The sequence below is a fragment of the Saccostrea echinata genome, unplaced genomic scaffold (genome assembly GCF_033153115.1).
Source record: "Saccostrea echinata isolate AGI-Se365-2 ecotype Australia unplaced genomic scaffold, CSIRO_AGI_Sech_v1 ptg000030l, whole genome shotgun sequence".
Lineage (NCBI taxonomy): Eukaryota > Metazoa > Mollusca > Bivalvia > Ostreida > Ostreidae > Saccostrea > Saccostrea echinata.
In genome coordinates this window covers 23785330-23804466 of record NW_026889779.1, presented here as the reverse complement: position 1 = coordinate 23804466, position 19137 = coordinate 23785330, and positions in this window count along the sequence as shown.

Sequence of the window (19137 nt, the reverse complement as noted above, 5' to 3'; positions counted from 1 at the left end):
CTAAAAAAAATAAGCTTTGCTTTAATAGCCATTGTCTAGAAATACTGAAAATAACACACTCATTTATTAAAAAATGTCATATCTAGAAATGATTGCATTGCATAATTATTGTACAGATGATGGTATGATTTAAAATTATGTATAGCCTCACATTCTATACTAGAATATTGTTTATATATGTATGAACAACTGATGATTCTTATAATGTGTTGTGCCTGTGGCAATTATTGTAATTGTGTTTGCACCAATAAATATTTGTATTTGTATGAAAGGTTTAAATGCAACTGCTTCTTTATAATCGGTTATCCTTATGTATTCATTTTTAAAAAAGAAAATAAGATACATATTTAACACTTTATTAAAGCTAAAAAGACAAATTATAGATAATATAAGATACATATTTAACACTTTATTAAAGCTAAAAAGACAAATTATAGATAATGCTCCAGCACCATTCTTTTTCTTGTGTCCTTACAGTAGTGACCACTGATGACATAAATAGAAGAAAATCAGTATAAATACTCCATATTTTAATGAATAAAATAATTAAAATATACATTTTGAATGTCTTGTCAAAACAACATAATTATCACTTTTCATCCTGTAGATGATTTCGACGTGATATTTTTATAATTCACTGCCCATGTAGATATTTACAACCCAATGATTTACAATATTAACACTCTTTAAATATTTTATCACTAACAATGTACAGTGTATTCTTAAAAAACGGGGGAAATTAATGACATCTTCAAACCAGAAAAAAGAAAAAGTGCCAAAAATTAAAATGCATTTAAAACTGAAACAAAATAAAGATCTAATATTATGAAAAGAAAAAAAATTAAAATGCAAGGTAAATTACATGTATTTTAACAACACAAATATATATAATTTTCTCATATATTATATTAAGAAATACTTAAACATATATGCAAAAGAATATAAAAATAAAAGAAACATACATGTAGTTGCACTGAAATTTATCATATATATGCACATACCAGTATAAATATCTTTATTAAGATTCCAGTTCCAGATGATCCACAGGGTTCATAAAGTTTTTGAACAGAATCACTCCAAAATGCATTGGTTCCAGTTTATGGCATTTCATTGGCTTAAGGAATGAACATCTTCAGAAAGCATATATTTTTCAGACTTTAATCCTGTTAAAAATAAGTAATTTCATTTTTTTGTAGTATGGCACTATGTACTCTATTTTATGAAATAAACAAGCCTTTAATTTCTGAGTTGTAATTCATATAAAAGCACAACAATAAGAGATATTTTTTTTTTATTAGGGGCCGGTTGCAGTTGATTCAGGGGGAACTCAGATTGTGGTTCTTTTTATCAGTTATGAGGCCTACATGAGTAAGATAAATGAGATAGAAAGAAAAATTCTTTTCTGTTAATAATGCAATTCAGAATTCAGCTACAGGTATACAAGTGAACAGAAACAGCTGAGAAAAACAAGAATGCCTCATATTATTATTGAAATTTTCTGATTCATTTAATCAATTTTTGCTTGTAAACTTAAATAAGACATAAATGAATTATCCGTGAGTATTAAATAATGTTAATAAAACTCGCTGCATGTATGTGTACTTTGGAACTTTCTAAACTATGTCGATACACAACAGTATGTTGGAGAAAATTCGAACGTAGTGTATACTCAAAATGAATAATGTCCTAGAAATTTGGGCATTGGAAATTTAAAAAGCAACGAAAAGTACTTCTCTACATTATAAATTGAAAACTAAGCTAAACACTTGTTTGAGTTGTTACGAAATGTAGAGCAAAACTTGTTTACATTTTTATTTCTAAGTAATTCAAGTAACTAAAGCTTGTCACGTCCTAATACACACAGAAAAAGATAGTGAGAGAGCGGAAAAATAAATTCTTACAGGCAGTTTATGTGAAAAATTGTGTATTCGATGGCTTTCCAATTTTTTTTCATAGGCTATGAATTTTGCACGTTCAGATGCGTCATGGGCACCGCCATTAAACATAGATACAGCTGTTACATAACAAGCGCAGGGGATCATTGGACAAGACTATTCTGTTTATTGCTCTTCAGACGGCTTCTTGTGTAGTCATTCAGATCTTGTAATGCTTAACATTGTGCAAAATGATACATTGATATTCGTGTCGATTTTAATTTGAATTTTCCTGATAAGGATATTTTTAAACGTCTACCTCAGCCATATTTGCGAGTATATCACGTAGTCCAAACCACACAAGCTTATCAACATTCAATTTTTTTTAAAAAATGCTTTAAATTATTGGGGAAAAATGCAATGCAGTCTTAAACGTTATTGTATGATTGTCATTTTTTAGATATCAAATAAACAAACTCCTGTCGAGTAACAGCTACAGTGCTTCAATTGAAGGATTAACCCTCAAGGAAAACAATCATATCAGAGAATATATATTTGTTAAAGTAGAGCTCCCATGCAAGCATTCTAATAAGTACTTTAAATTATTATATTCATCAATGTTTCCATGGGGATAAAAATATAAACTTTGAAGATAACGAACAGTAATCAAGCTCAAAAGTCCATTGTAACAATACAGATTCGGAGCAGAGCAAGCAGGGACCAAAAAAAAAAAAAAAAAAAAAAAAATAAAAATCAAAGCTGTGTTCAGGTGCCATGGATGTGTAAGTATACCCTGTCGACCGGGAACACCCGCCGTGTGCTCATTGTCCGTAGACAATCAGTGATTAAATAATGGCTTAACAATTAGTATAAAAAACGTCATTCAGCATTCGACTTAATGATAGAATGTGTATCATTCTTTCATCAACTTGTTTGTCAATAACCGGATTCTTTTAAGAAATTGTTCGTACTTGGAGCATGCTCTTGCATATCGAATCAATTGGGAGACATAAACCCCATATCCAGGTGATAAGGGTATATTGCTACATAAGTATGGAAAGTTGACGATAGAAAAGTTGAAATAATCACATTTATCAGAACCTTTTGTTGTTTGGTTACCATTAATAACGTAAAATATCCAAATATAAAACAGATGTGTCAGACTCTGTGGTATCTTTTATTTCAAGCTCACTGCGAATCAACATATGAATGTAAGTAACTAATGTTGCTTACATAATACGTCGCCGATATATCTAAGTGTCGAATAGAAGGCCACAGCTTCTTTAGATGTAGAAGTTTTTTTTTTTTAATAAATCCGGTGTAACGACGAAAAGTGACCCCCGTAGAATATTGACCGGGGGTCATTTTTCTACGTAGAAATTTGACCCCCAGGTCAATATTCTACGTAGAAAAATGACCCCCTTTTTCGTAGAATTTATGGCATGGGGGTCATTTTTCTCCGTGTGGGTTGTAGAAAAATGACCCCGTAGAATAATGACCCCGTGTCTTTTTTTATCCACAAAAAAAAAAAAAAAAAAAAAAAAAAAAAAAAAAAAAAAAACTGGTTTTGGTAGGAATATTCTTGTTAGGCAAATACGTAGAGGTAAAATCACGAAGCCTAAAAGTTTTAAAGTTTAAGTAACAAAAGGTTACACTATACCTTACATGTACATCAATAATACAAGACGTTTTATCCCATTAAAGGAAAACAAACAACTAGGCTATTATGCTGTTCGATGACTATAAGAGCAAAAAACCACGTGCTCTTAGATTTGTTTTATCAAATTTCATGTATATAAAAAAAAGTTTCCAGAGTCGTCATTAAAAAAAATTATTTACTTAGCTGGTGTCAGAGAGAGAAACTTATATATGAATAAAAATGCATGTTTTCTGTGTATAATTGTAATGATCCTCTTTAAATTTTACTCTGTAATGTAAAAAAGAATGAAAATAAAGTCTCAAGCGTTTTTTTCTTCAGAAGTTACAAGAAAGATTAATATTTTCGAACCCTACCCAAATAAATCTGCGTGAAAAAAATGGACAGTTGTTAAGAAAATTAGATCTCATATATATCTTTGATTTTCTGGTTAAAAAAAAAAACTTCTAATAAAAATATAAGGAAGATTAAATTTGTGTAAAAATAACAGACAGGACTAAATCAAAATTCCTCTGATATTCGATCTCAGAGGCACAAAAATGGTTAGCTCAAAATCTTTACCAATGTCTTTTGTCGTTTGCTAGTGTCAACAAAGCCTATAAATAAAATGAGGCTTTTTACATAAAAAAATTTAATTAATTAATAAAAGAGGTGCTTGTTATACCAAGAATTGACACAAGTTTATACACAGTAGTACGTATTCCCCTTTCTAGTTATATGTAATAATTTTTACCAATAGAAAAAACCGAATGTTGCATTATGAAAAAGCTTCTCTGCCTAATTTACATATTATTTTTTCTCTAAGTATGATTAGCAATATTAGTACAATTGAAGTTGCGTTTGCAAGACTACATAGAACTGTGCCAAAAAATATTGTACCACATATTGTGTTCGAATCAAGCACGTGATTCGTGTCCGCGTATTTATAGTGGTAAGTTTTGAGGGGATGGGTAACGAGGATGTAACCCACTCTTTAAATTTGCTAGCCTATAGAAAAAAAACCTGGCCATGTCTTTCCTATACACAAATTAAGCGATCTTGCTGTGTGATACGAGGTTTAAAAAATATAAGAGTTTTTGGGATAAAAGTAAACAAAAATCTTTTTTTCTTACATCAAATACTGCATTAAACTATAGTTAACTTTGGTAAACTATATTTGTTTTGTTAGACTCTATCAGTGTTTTTCATATAGCGATCCTGATACAAACAATATAAATAATGTTTCATAGTTAACGTTATTTAGCTACATATGTTTCTTCCCTAAAATAGAGATAATATAATTCTACAGAAATAATCGTAAGTACACAAATTACAGGGGAAACAAGAAATCTATGAGCCAGTGCTCTCTAGTGACACCTCACCCGCACAGACAGACGGAGAAGATTAGAATCAAAATAAATATCACTGTATAGCATGCCGAACCAAAGAGTGTATTAAAATTTCAAGCATCTGCGATGAGTTGTTGCAGAGAAAACTGCAAAGAAAAAAATGTTTCGGACAGACAGACACAAACACTCACCCCGCACACACAACAGAGAGAGTCGCAGGGTACAAGGTATACACCCCCATTTCCTTCGAAGCGGGAGTATTAATATTCATGTAATAAATAAGGATAAATGAACCTAAATGAGGGAAAAAGATATTACATGATATTGAAAAAGAAGCAGTAATTACAGTTAATGATGGCATCTCCATATTGGACGGTATTGGACGCTTCGTATGCCGTGCTTTCTCTAATTCTTTCCTTGTTTAAAAATAATAATACAATACGTTTTTTGTTTCAATGGAATGGTGTATCCAGAAACTGATACATGTAAAAGCTAGCGCTGGGGTGGAGGCAGGTTGAAAGCGGGCACAAATTTTAAGCTAGAAGTATGGGGCCACAAACTTGTCCTTTAAATAGTTTTCGATAACATCCATTCCATACAGGTATATCGTTGTCAGAAACATATCATGTCATTTTCGGAACAAAACCTGTGAGAAAAAAAAACAACAAAAACCAAGAAAAAAAAAACGGATTATATATATATATATATATATATATATATATATATATATATATATATATATATATATATATATATATATATATATATATATATAAATATATATATATGAATTTATGCTCCTCAATAATATATACTCAATGGGATGCAAGCAAAAAGAAAAAAAAAACTCATATCACGTACATTGTATATCATGCTAGTATTAAGAAATGGCGTTAAGGAGGGGAAGGTACCTTGCTTCTCCTCCAATATACATTTGAAAGAAAAAATCAGGAGACTCTAGGCCTTCACCGACCCTCCCCAACATCGGATTAACGCATATCACACCTCATTTCTAAAGGTTTAATCATAAAATATAATGAAAAAGTAGGGGGTCAGATTTCTATGGGGGTCATTTTTCAACGTGTGTGGAGTCGTAGAATTACCGGCCTGGAAGGGTTTTCTACGGTCGAAAAATGACCCTACTTGCCGTAGAAAATTGACCGGGGGTCATTTTTTCTACGGAGAAATTTGACCCCCCGGTCAATATTCTACGGGGGTCACTTTTCGTCGTTACACCGGCTTCATGCAAAAGCAATTCTGCTAATAAAGGGACGCAATTGGTACCCATGGAAATTCCAACAGATTGTTGGAAGACCTGAGCTCCAAAAGGCACATTGATGTTGTCAATAAGAAACTCAAGCATCTTTTTGATATCAACTTCTGAGTACTTGTGTGTACAATCAGAATCTCTTTAAACAAAATGAGTTTACAAATGACCAATGACAAGGTATGTATATTTATGTTCCATTTTTATCCGAAAAGCAGCTGTCTAGGATGTCAAAAATCCTAGACTTTAAGGATGATGGAATTCCTTATCGACAACATTTATTTAGTCTTTGAAGACCTTAAAAAACTGTTGCGATGCACTACTGATTATTATGCTCCCTTATTAGCCGTATTGCTTTTATATTCCTATGAAGCAAAATTTTATTCAAAAACACAGCTGGTTCCGGCCGTTGCAACTATTGTTTACAACGTTGTTTGAGGTGTTGATTGTGACGTCACAATGCTGCTGCACGCGCACTGACCCTCCGGTGAATACGGCTTCAAAACCAGTGAATATGTAGTGTTATGAACTGTTTGCATTTGTATAGATTGTATAGGGACTATAAATAGACTATATAATAATCCTTATATATGCAGTAATATACCACTATTACCGCATATGGAGTTCATGTCTTTCACCTTATTCAATACTCAGCTCATGCTCCACGTATTATCAATTTTTAAACCAAGGCAGGCTACCGACAGATAAGTTGATGTTACAGGAATCTCCTCCACCTTGTTTAAAATTTTATGGTCGTTATAATGACCTTGTTAGCAAATATAAGCTATCTTTGGGATGTATTTTGGCTGACGTGTTTCATACCAATTGTTAGACCTTTGTTTTCAATTGATTCAGATTTTCTTTAACCGTTCACAAGTTAAAGATTATAAACATATAACGATATAGGAAGCAAAAAATATAAAATCTTGAGTGTATTTTTGTTGGCTTTAGACGTAAAATTTAAATATCAGAAATAATGTTTGGTTTGTTAATATGTGAAGCTAACGAACAGTAATCATGCTCAAAAATTCCATTTAAACAATACAACGCGTAAGCAGAGCCAACACGGATCTCTAAAAATACGGTCGGGTTTAGATGGAAGGGAGCAGTTAAGCATCCCCTGTCGGTCAATCACTCCCTTGTCATGGTCGGGCAAATTCAGTGTGAATATGATGGCCTAACAATTTGTAAGAAAAACGTCAGTCAACATTAAACTAAACGATAGACTGTTTTTGCCTACAAGGTCATTGTGTCGACCATAGAATTTTTAGAAATGTTGATCTTAACCGAGACTGTTGATATCCATGTATCATCACCTCATTTTTCAATAGCTTGCCTTATCATTTTTCAATAGCTTGCCTTATTTTAGAAATTGTTCGTATATTAAACATGCTTTTGCATATTGAATCAACCGGGAGACATAATAGACTTTATATGCATGCGATAATGGTATATTGCCATATAAATAAGGGGAAAATATAGAGAGTTTTGTTGCTTTGCCATTCAGTTCATTCTATAGTAGATATCCAGATATGAAACAGATGTGTGCTCAACGTGATATATCGAATCAAAAAAGGAATAAAAATGAATATTGTTAATTTATAAAACGTCGTCGATATATCTAAAAAACGAATTAAATGCCACACAGCAAAAGACTTCTTCTTTTCACGTAAAAGTTCTGCATAAATTTTGCTCATATGCATACACAAATAGATGTGCTTAAAAAGTTTTTTTTGTAATTAAATAGTTTTGAAAAAACAATTCAAGAATAATTACAAGAAATACAAGGAGCGGGCTTCAACTTTAAATTTGGCGGAATACAAGACTGGACTCTTCACAGGGCCTTGCACACCTCATGGAATATACTTACGTGACAAGTCTGTAATTTACACACCAACAACATTTACAAAAGAAATCCAGAAATTACACAGTCAGTAGACTTGAACACTGTGTAAATCTTTTTCTGTTTTGTTTTTAGTTACCCCATGCATGTTATATGTTGAAAATCACCAATGCATAAATACAGAATGTGGTCCGAATACGCTCTCCACTAAACCCCATGTCTCAACCGTCAACATGCTACATGTATCAACAAGAAGTTTTTCTTGAGGGGTAATCCGCCATATTTGATTTTGACTCAACATAGTGCAGCTTAAAATCTATATTCAAAGCACAGACCGTCTGAAAAATTTGTTTCATTTTCGCTGACAACTGGACATCCCTTGATCCCTGATTCTCCCAAGCAAATACAACCGCCGTGTTATCAACAAACAAATCGACCCTATGATCACTAACATCCGATTTCAAAGACTGTAAAGCCTTAAGAACAGCTGACGTCTTCTTTTGATGAATAGGCCTAACATCCCCTTCAGACCAAAAATCACCAAAAACATCACTCTTATCTTTACCAGACATAACGGAATAAAGATGCATTCGTTGAGATCAAGACTTGTAAGTACCTCTCTGACCTCCACTATGCACACCCTTTCCTACTATCGACAAAACGCCAGTACTTAACCTCCTCATATAAAGCTCCAGTCGTCTTAATTTTTCTACTGTTTCTTAAACCTAGTGAATCTCACGAGTATAAAGCTTAGCACTAGGTATGACTAACACTATTGATAAACATTTCCCTGCAAAAAATTGAAGAGTTCTAACTTCAACATGCTTGTTTCATAGAATCAACATAAAACCCCAAGCACTTCAACAAAGTCGTGCAACCAAGAGTAGTCAAATGCCAGCGTGTAACCAAAAGCTGTCAAACGAATTACAACCTTAGTAGCCATTTCCATGGGACTGTCAATGGTAGCATGCCGAAATGCTGTACAACTTCGAGTGTCTGAATTAAAAACCATAAATTTGACATCTATATATTGAACTGTATTCAATCCTAGATCTCTGAACATCGACGTAACTTGCATGCCTAGCGTTTGATGTATATACGGGGAGGCTTTCCACCCAAAAGACAGTGTAGTATAATTTATGTAAATGCCCAGCCCCAAAACTGAACTCCAAAATACTCTTTTGATTCCTTCGTAAGTTTTATGTGATCATACCTCGATTTCTCATCACAACATATCATGTACCAGTCCTTTTCTACTTATCTATTAACATCTTTCAGAGTGTCGAGAGCTAAAAGGAAATCTCTAGTCCACAGATTTATAGAACGTGCATCATGACAAAGTCTATGTTTACTAGGTTCAACAGTCAAATGCATAATAATCCTAGGGAAAGAACACTCACCTATTCTACCTCATAATATAAATGATCCATTTTCCAACCTCTCAGTTATTTCTTTTCTTATAAAGGAGGTGTACGCTTTGCAGGACATCAAATTGGTGAAATACTGTTTAAAAGGAATATCTGAATCAAAAGATCCCCCTTTATAATTCCTTTTAAATGAGCGCATAAACGATTGTGCGTCAATCCCCGAGTCCATCCAATTCTATACCGTCTCAGACAAGTTATCAGATATTTTTCCTGTAATATTCAACCATTCATTTGAACAATTATGAATTTCACCAGACAGAAAAGTATCTGGGTTTCGTACAACCATATCACCCACATTTTCAATTTTATCATCATACCACTTAAATTGTTCATTTACGTGGAATGCAGGCTTGAAATCGCTTTCTTTCAGTGTTATCCACGTAGGATGCCCTCTCTTTTCCAATACAATTTTCTCCGGATCAAATGACTCACATCTTTCTCATTCCGGGACTTAAATCTCAAATTCCTGTTAGGAATAAAGAAACTTATTTTTAACTCAAGCACTGAAGATTGGATCCCAAACCTGCCATCCACGTGATCGAGCTCACTAGGACTTTAGAGTCCCCGGATGTCAGGTTAAAGGATAAAAACTAATGTAAAATAAAATTTATCTGGTTTTATTTCTATATCATTTCAAAACAGATTAAACCGTACAATAAAATCATGCTTAGTTACATTATTATGAATATACCATTCCAATATCATTCCAATGCACACTATTACCAGGGTTGGGGTCAATTTATTTGAAATGTAACTAAATACTTTCAAATACATTGATAATTTTGTCAATTACTTGCAATTACAATTACAATGATTTTAACAAATGTAATTTATTACTCTCAATTACTTTGAAGAATGTAGTTAAATACATATCAATTACTTTACTTTCATTTCCAAACATTTGAAGAACATAAACATGAATATTTTGAAGCAGCTATAATATTAAATTTGGCCTTCTTATTGCCCTGGGCAGAGTGTTTATGCTGTATAAACATTATAAGGCAATTAGTTATTGAATAAACACAAACTCATGCCTACCAGTACGGTATGCATTATGATAAAACACCTTTTTCAATACGTAACTTGAAAAATGACGTATTTGAACTGTAATTGAAATGTAATTGAAAAATACATGACAATTTTGGAATGTATTTAAATACATTCAATTACTTGTAATTGAAAACAAACTCAATTACAAATACTTTCAATTACTTTGAAAAAATGTATTTAAATACAGTAAATTATAATTACTTATTTCAATTACCCCAACCCTGATGGGTACATTAGAGGAGCAAAATTTCCCTGTCCAAGTCCACAGTAAGCATGGAGTGGATTGGGGAATAAATTCATCAAAGGGGGCTGATGTTGTGTAACCGAAACTTTTTCCTGGTAACCACCTTTCCCCGACTCCGATTTTACTTTGAAAGCTTTTGCCAAGGCTTTACTCACGACATCAGTCGCTTTCCCCCAAAGCACACTCATGCAAAAGGATGGAATATCTAATTTATCCTTATTACAATTGGCCTGTCTTGAAAACTCTTCAAACACAGCCCCCTCCTCATGATTAGATTTCCGCACAGTTCTTCCTAGCTTCTCTATACATACTAAAATTAGTGGGAGGCTAGGTTCTGCCTGCATGCACAAACCCCTCAGCTAGGAGAATCTGCTGGAAGAGAGAATCAATAGGTCGAGACTTCAATCCCGGGTTGGGGCGGAAGTGGGTATAATACTTTTATAAAAAGTGAATTTCTTTGTGCTCTATATATTGATATTTCTTCACTTAGGCAGTTATGTTAGTTTAAGAGTTGTTGTAAAATGTGCTTTATAAATAAAATTAATTCCTTACAATATGTATCGGTAACGATCCTCCAATAAAACTAATGTTCAAAAAACTATATCTCACTTCCATTCTCAATGACCGTGTAGTGTAGGACAGAATTCCATCGACATCAAAAGTAACATTTTTGACTTGCGTAGATGGCCTAACGGTCTAGCGCGCTGTTCCTATACTGCTAGGAGACAGATCCCGCGGATCGAGAGTTCAACCCCGGGTTGTAGCGGAAGTTGGTATCCTTATAAAAAAGTAAATTTCTTTGATATATATATATATATATATATATATATATATATATATATATATATATATATATATATATATATATATATATATATATATATATATATCTATCTATCTATCTATCTATATATATCTATATCTATATATATATATATATATATATATATATATATATATATATATATATATATATATATATATATATATTTACATTTTTTTCCGATTCATCAGTCTCTAAGTCCTGGCCATCTTGTTGGCCGACCTCATTTGCATATAAGATTGTATAATGCAAAATCTTCCTTAGATCATCTTCTTGTCTCCCTGTCTGGAGACATTCCTCTGCTGATTCGGCGTTCATCTCTGCTCGCTCCATACTCTCCATTTGGGGTATTTATTTTGACCATCGCCAGCGTTCCAACTGGTCCCTCAGCTGCCCTGACACGCTTAATTAGAGGGAAAATGTCTTTCCCCCTGAATGAGTGTCTCTTTCACAATACCACAGGTGGCGGCATCTACACAAAGAAAACAGAATAAATTTACAAAGTGATCTGCGCGTTTAATTTACAAAAAGATCGGTGCGCGTTTAAAACAATACATTCTCAACATCCATTTCAACATTTGCATAAATAACATAGATATATTCATCTCAGTATGAGTTCATTTTCCTTTTCATTTTTATGTAGCCATTCCCTTGCTATCCGTTTCCTCCCTCTTTCTTTCTTTACCTCCATATCAAATGGGAATTATTATAAGAGTAACAAATTGCATTCTTTCACCTCGTACTTTTAATTCAACATGAATTTGATTATCAAATGAAAAAATGTTTTTTTGGTATATATATATATATATATATATATATATATATATATATATATATATATATATATATATATATATATATATATATATATATATATATATATATATATATATATATATATATATGTATTAAAATTAAATCCAAGATAAACAAACAAGTTCACATTTAATTATCACACTAAGCGCTTTCGCCGTGAGGCTCTTCAGAGTGTAACAAAGTTTATAAAAACAATACAACTTGGTTGTTATGACGTCGTTATTGTGACGTCATAAAGGCAGCATTATATATTGGCGCAGGTAAATGTCATTAGGGCGCCAAAAGTATAGAATTGAACATATGTACACATTGTGATGAAATAGACTGCTAATTTTAAGCTATAATGTTCAATTTACATTTAGTTTAGGTTTAAATAATTTTACAAAGTAATCTTCCTTGGCTCTCCGTTATTGTTCATTATTTTCTAGAACTTCATAAAATGGAAATATTAAAAAGTTTCCATTCGCACATGAATCAAAATGTTCACTGCATGGCGTATTCCTGACAGAAGGGTCCCGTATTTGTTGTTTATGGACTCTTACGCGGGCAGCTAGTTTGTTACCGGTCTGTCCAATGTAGTTTTCCCCGCATGAAGTACAAGTCATACAGTATATTAAATTTTTAGATTTGCATGACATATTCGCATTTACGGTAAATGTTTTACCACATTTAAAAGTAAACGTCTCTCCTGTTTTTAAATAAGGACAGGTTCCACATAGGGGGTCCATACATTTGGCCACTGTGCGTATGTCTTCATTTTACGAAAATTTGGCTCTTGTAAGGAGTTTCTTCAGGTTTGGGGGTTGGCGCCGGCTATAGATTATGCTCTTCAGGTCAATTTATTCCTTTAGATTTTGGGATTGTTGTAGAATGGGGAAACACTGTTTTACGGAATTATACATATTAAGGTTCCGGGGGTTATGTGTAACGACAAGCGGGATTTCTTTATTGTTTTCCAGGGCCCCTGCTGTAGTAGAACTCCGGAGATAAGGGATCAACACTGGAATCTACCCCCTAAAAGGAACCAAAGATGGCGGACAGCACAAAACAGTTTACATGGTTTTAACAGTAAACAAGAAAATCAAACAAGGAACAATTCGGAGAATAATTTTTTGTGGAAAGGACGCTTCCACAAGGGACGACAGAAAACATTCCGATTTCTGCAAATTTAGACAACTCAGAAGTAAGTCAAAAACAGAAAATCGATGTAAAAATTATTAATATATCTCAGATATTTCAGAAAACGAAATGAAAATTCTAGAAAAGGGTTTAAAATTCACACCCACGCCAAAACAGGATAATGTGGATCTCATAAAAGATACCGAGGAGTTTTGTCGAAAACTTAGAGAATATTTTCAAAATGAAGAGAATATAGACGAATCTCTTGTAAGAAATAAAACTTCAAACCACCACCTAATAGAGATAAACATTTAGATGAATTTATCAAATGTTTACAAAGTTCCGCAAGAAATAATGACTTCTGTTTGAATACCCGTATTAAAGATAATATCAATAGACTGGAACGAGAAGCTATCAAAAGCCTCGCAAGTGATAATTCTATTGTTATAAAGGAAGCAGATAAAGGGGGGGGGGGGCAATTGTCATTATGGATATGGATCATTACAGAGAAATGGTTTTAGACCAACTTATGGACACCAACTTTTACAAAGAATTAGTTTCTAATGAGGACAGTAAAACCATATGCAAGATTAAGAAATTAACTTCTAAATTTGCGGATAATTTAACCGTGAGAGAAGTGGATTATTTAACAAATTTCGAAAATAAATCTAGTAACTTTTATGGTTTAAAAAAGATCCACAAATCCAAAGAAATACAGGACGGACTCGAAGGTAAAAACGCTTTATATATAAAATTACCTCGACCAACAGATTTAAAGCTTAGACCAATTGTAGCTGGCCCTGCATGCCCCACGCACAGAATTAGTAACCTGTTGGATATACTTCTAAAGCCTCTATGCCAATCTGTACCAAGTTATGTAAGGGATGATATGGATTTTCTTGGCCACATCCCAGATACAGTTGAAATAAATACAGAGATGGTTAGTTTTGATGTAACGAGCCTCTATACTAACATACCACATACACTTGGACTGGAAGCAATCGCTTTTTGGATCGATAAATACCGCAGTGAAATAAATGAAAGATTTTCCAAAGACTTTATCCTAGAAGGATTAAAAATAGTATTAGATAATAACCATTTTGTTTTTGACAGCAGAAATTTTCTACAAATAAAAGGAACAGCGATGGGCACAAAAGGTGCCCCAACCTATTCCACCCTAGTACTTGGGTTTTTAGAAGAAAAATTGATCAGTGAAACAGACAGAAGATTTGGAAATCAGTTTGCCCAATATATACGCTTTAATTGGACGCGATATTTAGATGATTGTTTCATTTTCTGGAACAGATCTAATGAAGATTTACAAGAATTTTATACTATTCTTAACAATCTACACCCGTCTATTAAATTTACGGTGGAAAAAAGCGGATTGGAACTACCTTTTTTTTTTAAATATCCTTATAATTAAGGAGGGTCGTAAAATCATAACAGATTTATACTACAAAAAAACGGATTCCCACCAATACCTTGTATTTAATTCCTGGCATCCTTCACATGTAAAACGTAAAATACCTTTTAATATGGCAAGACGTGTTTGTACCATTGTCATAGATGAAGCCAGAAGAAATAGTCGTCTACAGGAATTGAAAACTTTTTTACTTAGACAAAAATATTCCAATGATCTAATAGACGTCGCTATTGAAAGGGCCAAGTCAATACCAACTACAGATCTCCGGAGTTCTACTAGAGCAGGTGCCCAGGAAAACAATAAAGAAATTCCGCTTGTCGTTACACATAACCCCCGGAACCTTAATATGTATAATTCCGTAAAACAGTGTTTCCCCATTCTACAACAATCCCAAAATCTAAAGGAATAAATTGACCTGAAGAGCATAATCTATAGCCAGCGCCAACCCCCAAAAACGAAGAAACTCCTTACAAGAGCCAAATTTTCGTAAAATGAAGACATACGCACAGTGGCCAAATGTATGGACCCCCTATGTGGAACCTGTCCTTATTTAAAAACAGGAGAGTCGTTTACTTTTAAATGTGGTAAAACATTTACCGTAAATGCGAATATGTCATGCAAATCTAAAAATTTAATATACTGTATGACTTGTACTTCATGCGGGGAAAACTACATTGGACAAACCGGTAACAAACTAGCTGCCCGCGTAAGAGTCCAAAAACAACAAATACGGGACCCTTCTGTCAGGAATACGCCATGCAGTGAACATTTTGATTCATGTGCGAATGGAAACTTTTTAATATTTCCATTTTATGAAGTTCTAGAAAATAATGAACAATAACGGAGAGCCAAGGAAGATTACTTTGTAAAATTATTTAAACCTTAACTAAATGTAAATTGAACATTATAGCTTAAAATTAGCAGTCTATTTCATCACAATGTGTACATATGTTCAATTCTATACTTTTGGCGCCCTAATGACATTTACCTGCGCCAATATATAATGCTGCCTTTATGACGTCACAATAACGACGTCATAACAACCAAGTTGTATTGTTTTTATAAACTTTGTTACACTCTGAAGAGCCTCACGGCGAAAGCGCTTAGTGTGATAATTAAATGTGAACTTGTTTGTTTATATAGGATATATAGCTGGGATTTCTGTCTCTCAGTGTGTTTGATTTTCATTTTTAATGGTGGCAAATAGTTGTAATTAACTGATAAACACAATTTTTCATATTATTTGTCCTTTTTTTTTTTTTTAAATCAAAACATGTTTGAACAATAATATCATACTCGTACGTAAAAAAAATCAATGCAACAACAAATTAAATTGTAATACACCGAATGAACTGTTTTTGATATTAGGTTCCGTGAATTTAAATATGAAATTTCCTGGTTGTTATGCTAATTTTTTCAGATATCGTGTAATCAGATTTGAGGCTCAATTGAAATTTCCGGAAAACAGAAAATTAGTTGCACATTGTTTTGAAATCAGCTTATCAATTACATTTTGTTGTTTGTATCATATGCACTTGATTCTGTTTTGAACGCTCTGTTTTTGTTCGACGTTTATGTAATTTTAATTATGAAGACATGGATATATATTTGTTTGTGTTTTTTGAAGAGTTCAACTCTATCTTGCCAGAATTTAAGTGGAGAAAATATTTGCTTAAGAGGGTAAGTGTGTAATCATATATTTTCCCCTTTTAGAGGTAAAACGTTATGCCTTTTTTTGTACTAACTAAGGCACGTATATATTCTAGAAATACCCGTGAATGTTGCAAGGACTATATAGCCATTGGAAACATGTGTGTTGGTATGTAATTTTATGAAGATTCATTGTATAAAGCATAAATCTTCTGTTCATTCAATTTATATTCCAAGTTTTTATTAAAATTGTAGATTATATCAGATTATCTGGGGTGAGGGTATGGTATCTTCAAACTCTCTGATTCCCCTCATTCAGATTTTGCATTATATCAAATTTGAAATTTTCAGCATGCGATCCAGGGTACAGGGGCTCTAATTGTTCATCAACCTGTCCACCAGAATATTATGGACCAGGATGTCAAGATAAATGTAACTGTTCACCGTTACACTACTGTGATAGAGAAAGGGGGTGTTTGTGTAACACATCTAGTGCTAATTGTACAGATGCTGGTAAGAATCTGTCGCGTTTGTTTTCTGCATAGTAAAAGATTATAATTAATTTCTTTATTCTTTGAAAAAATAAACTTTTGTAATAATTTTGTGTTTTTCCAGAAGCATATAAAACAGTGTTAAAGAAACCAAATCATCAATATGAGAAACAACTGGTTAAGAATTGTCGTTATTTGTTGCTTATCATGTAACACACAGAGGTTTTACATACAGCAGTGTACATTTTGTGTCTAAACTGTGGAAAAAGGAAGTCTGCAGTTTGTTTGGTCAGATGGATGGCCTACATACCATCCTGTTTTATAAATAGAAATGATCGGAATTCCATTCCTTTATTGAAATGGCTTACGATTTGCCGCAAGGCATATTGCCTAATTAATTAATTTTTTTTCAATCATTGCTTGATTGCTTGTCATAGTAAGCCTTGGAAGACAAAGGGTGTGTCCCAAGCAGAGCCCAAATTAACTCAGGTTGAATTAATGGGTAAATTGAGAACAAGAAATTCTTGATTTTATTATCTTTGTTGTAATGTTTTATCATTTACACAAAACAAAACTTAAAACTTCTTGAAATTAAAGGATATCTCTTAAACTAATTTAATTTTGTGACCTTTTTTCATTGTTCCAATAAAAGAAAAGCAGACTATGGAAATCATCACTTGCTGTAAATTATGATCTATATTCCATATAACATTTTAGTTACCGTATCAAAATGGATTTTAAAATCTGTTTTTTTACTACTGTTTCATCAAATTATGTTTGCCCTTGTTTATTGGGCATAGCGTCGATTCTTTCTATATTTAAACAGAATCAGAGGCCGTGGAAACAGCTGTAGAAGGATTAGGGACCACAAGTACTAGCATCTTAGACAGTATGTATTTTCTAAATGACTCTTATAAAGAAAAAGTAATGATTTTGATACCATCTTAGATAGTAGGCTTCTCCCAAATGACTGATATAAAGGAGAAGAAACGATTTTAACAATTATTTGATTAATCAAATTAATAAAAAAAAATGATACTGATATTTTTAAGGGATGATACCATGTAAAGCAAGGATCAACATTGATCATTTCTATCTTTCTATATTATACTTCAAGAATATATCAGAATGAACAATAAATTGTAGCTAGGTGAGGTCACTTTTATACTTTTTTTTTAAATCAAATAAGGCCAGTATTATAATAACGATTTAGTTTTATCCATAGATGAGCCCCCCCCCCTTTCTTATTGGTATAGAAAAAACTACTATGTTACTGAATAAAATGATTATAAAAATTACCTCAAATATACGTCACCACTCCTCATAAGTGGAAAGATTAAAAGGAATATTACCAGGGATGGGGTAATTGATAAAAGTAATTGTAATTGAGTGTAATTAATTACATTTTTCAAAGTAATTGGAAGTTATTTGTTATTGACCATTTTTTCAATTAGTTGTAATTGAATATAATTAATTACAATGAACAAAATACCCTGTAATTTCAATTACTTTTCAATTACATTTCAATTACTTTGAATAATACATATTATGTGTATTTATTAGGAAAATATTTCCAACACAGTCACATTTTACAGTTATTTTGGTTTATTCCAAGAAGCCCTTCCTTTTTTTTTTATTTAAACTCTTTCATATCTCAACAAATGAATTTGATATATTGGCTTGTTTATTAAAATATTAGTTTGTTTTATAATTATAATGCTCATCAAGAATTAATACTTGTTTAATGTTTAACAAAAAGTTTGTTCAACCTCTCATTGGTATAGGCATGAAACATTTCAAATTTTTGTTGCTTGATTACCAAAAAGAATAGAAAATAATTTAGTGTGTCATTAAGACCTACCTACTTGCCCTTCAACTCCCATCTGTAAATTGTTATCAAAACAACCCTCCAAAAATTTATATAAATTTATACCATGCTTTGTTTAAATTCAAAATTATGACCATTAAAGGTGATTTATTAAATACTATTAAGAATGCTCTACTATTATATACATGTACTTCCGAAAAGAAATAAATATTGAATAACTATTTTAACATTTAAACAGATCTTTATATACATGTATGCATTTGGTATCTGAAATAGTTATTAAATAAAACAAGT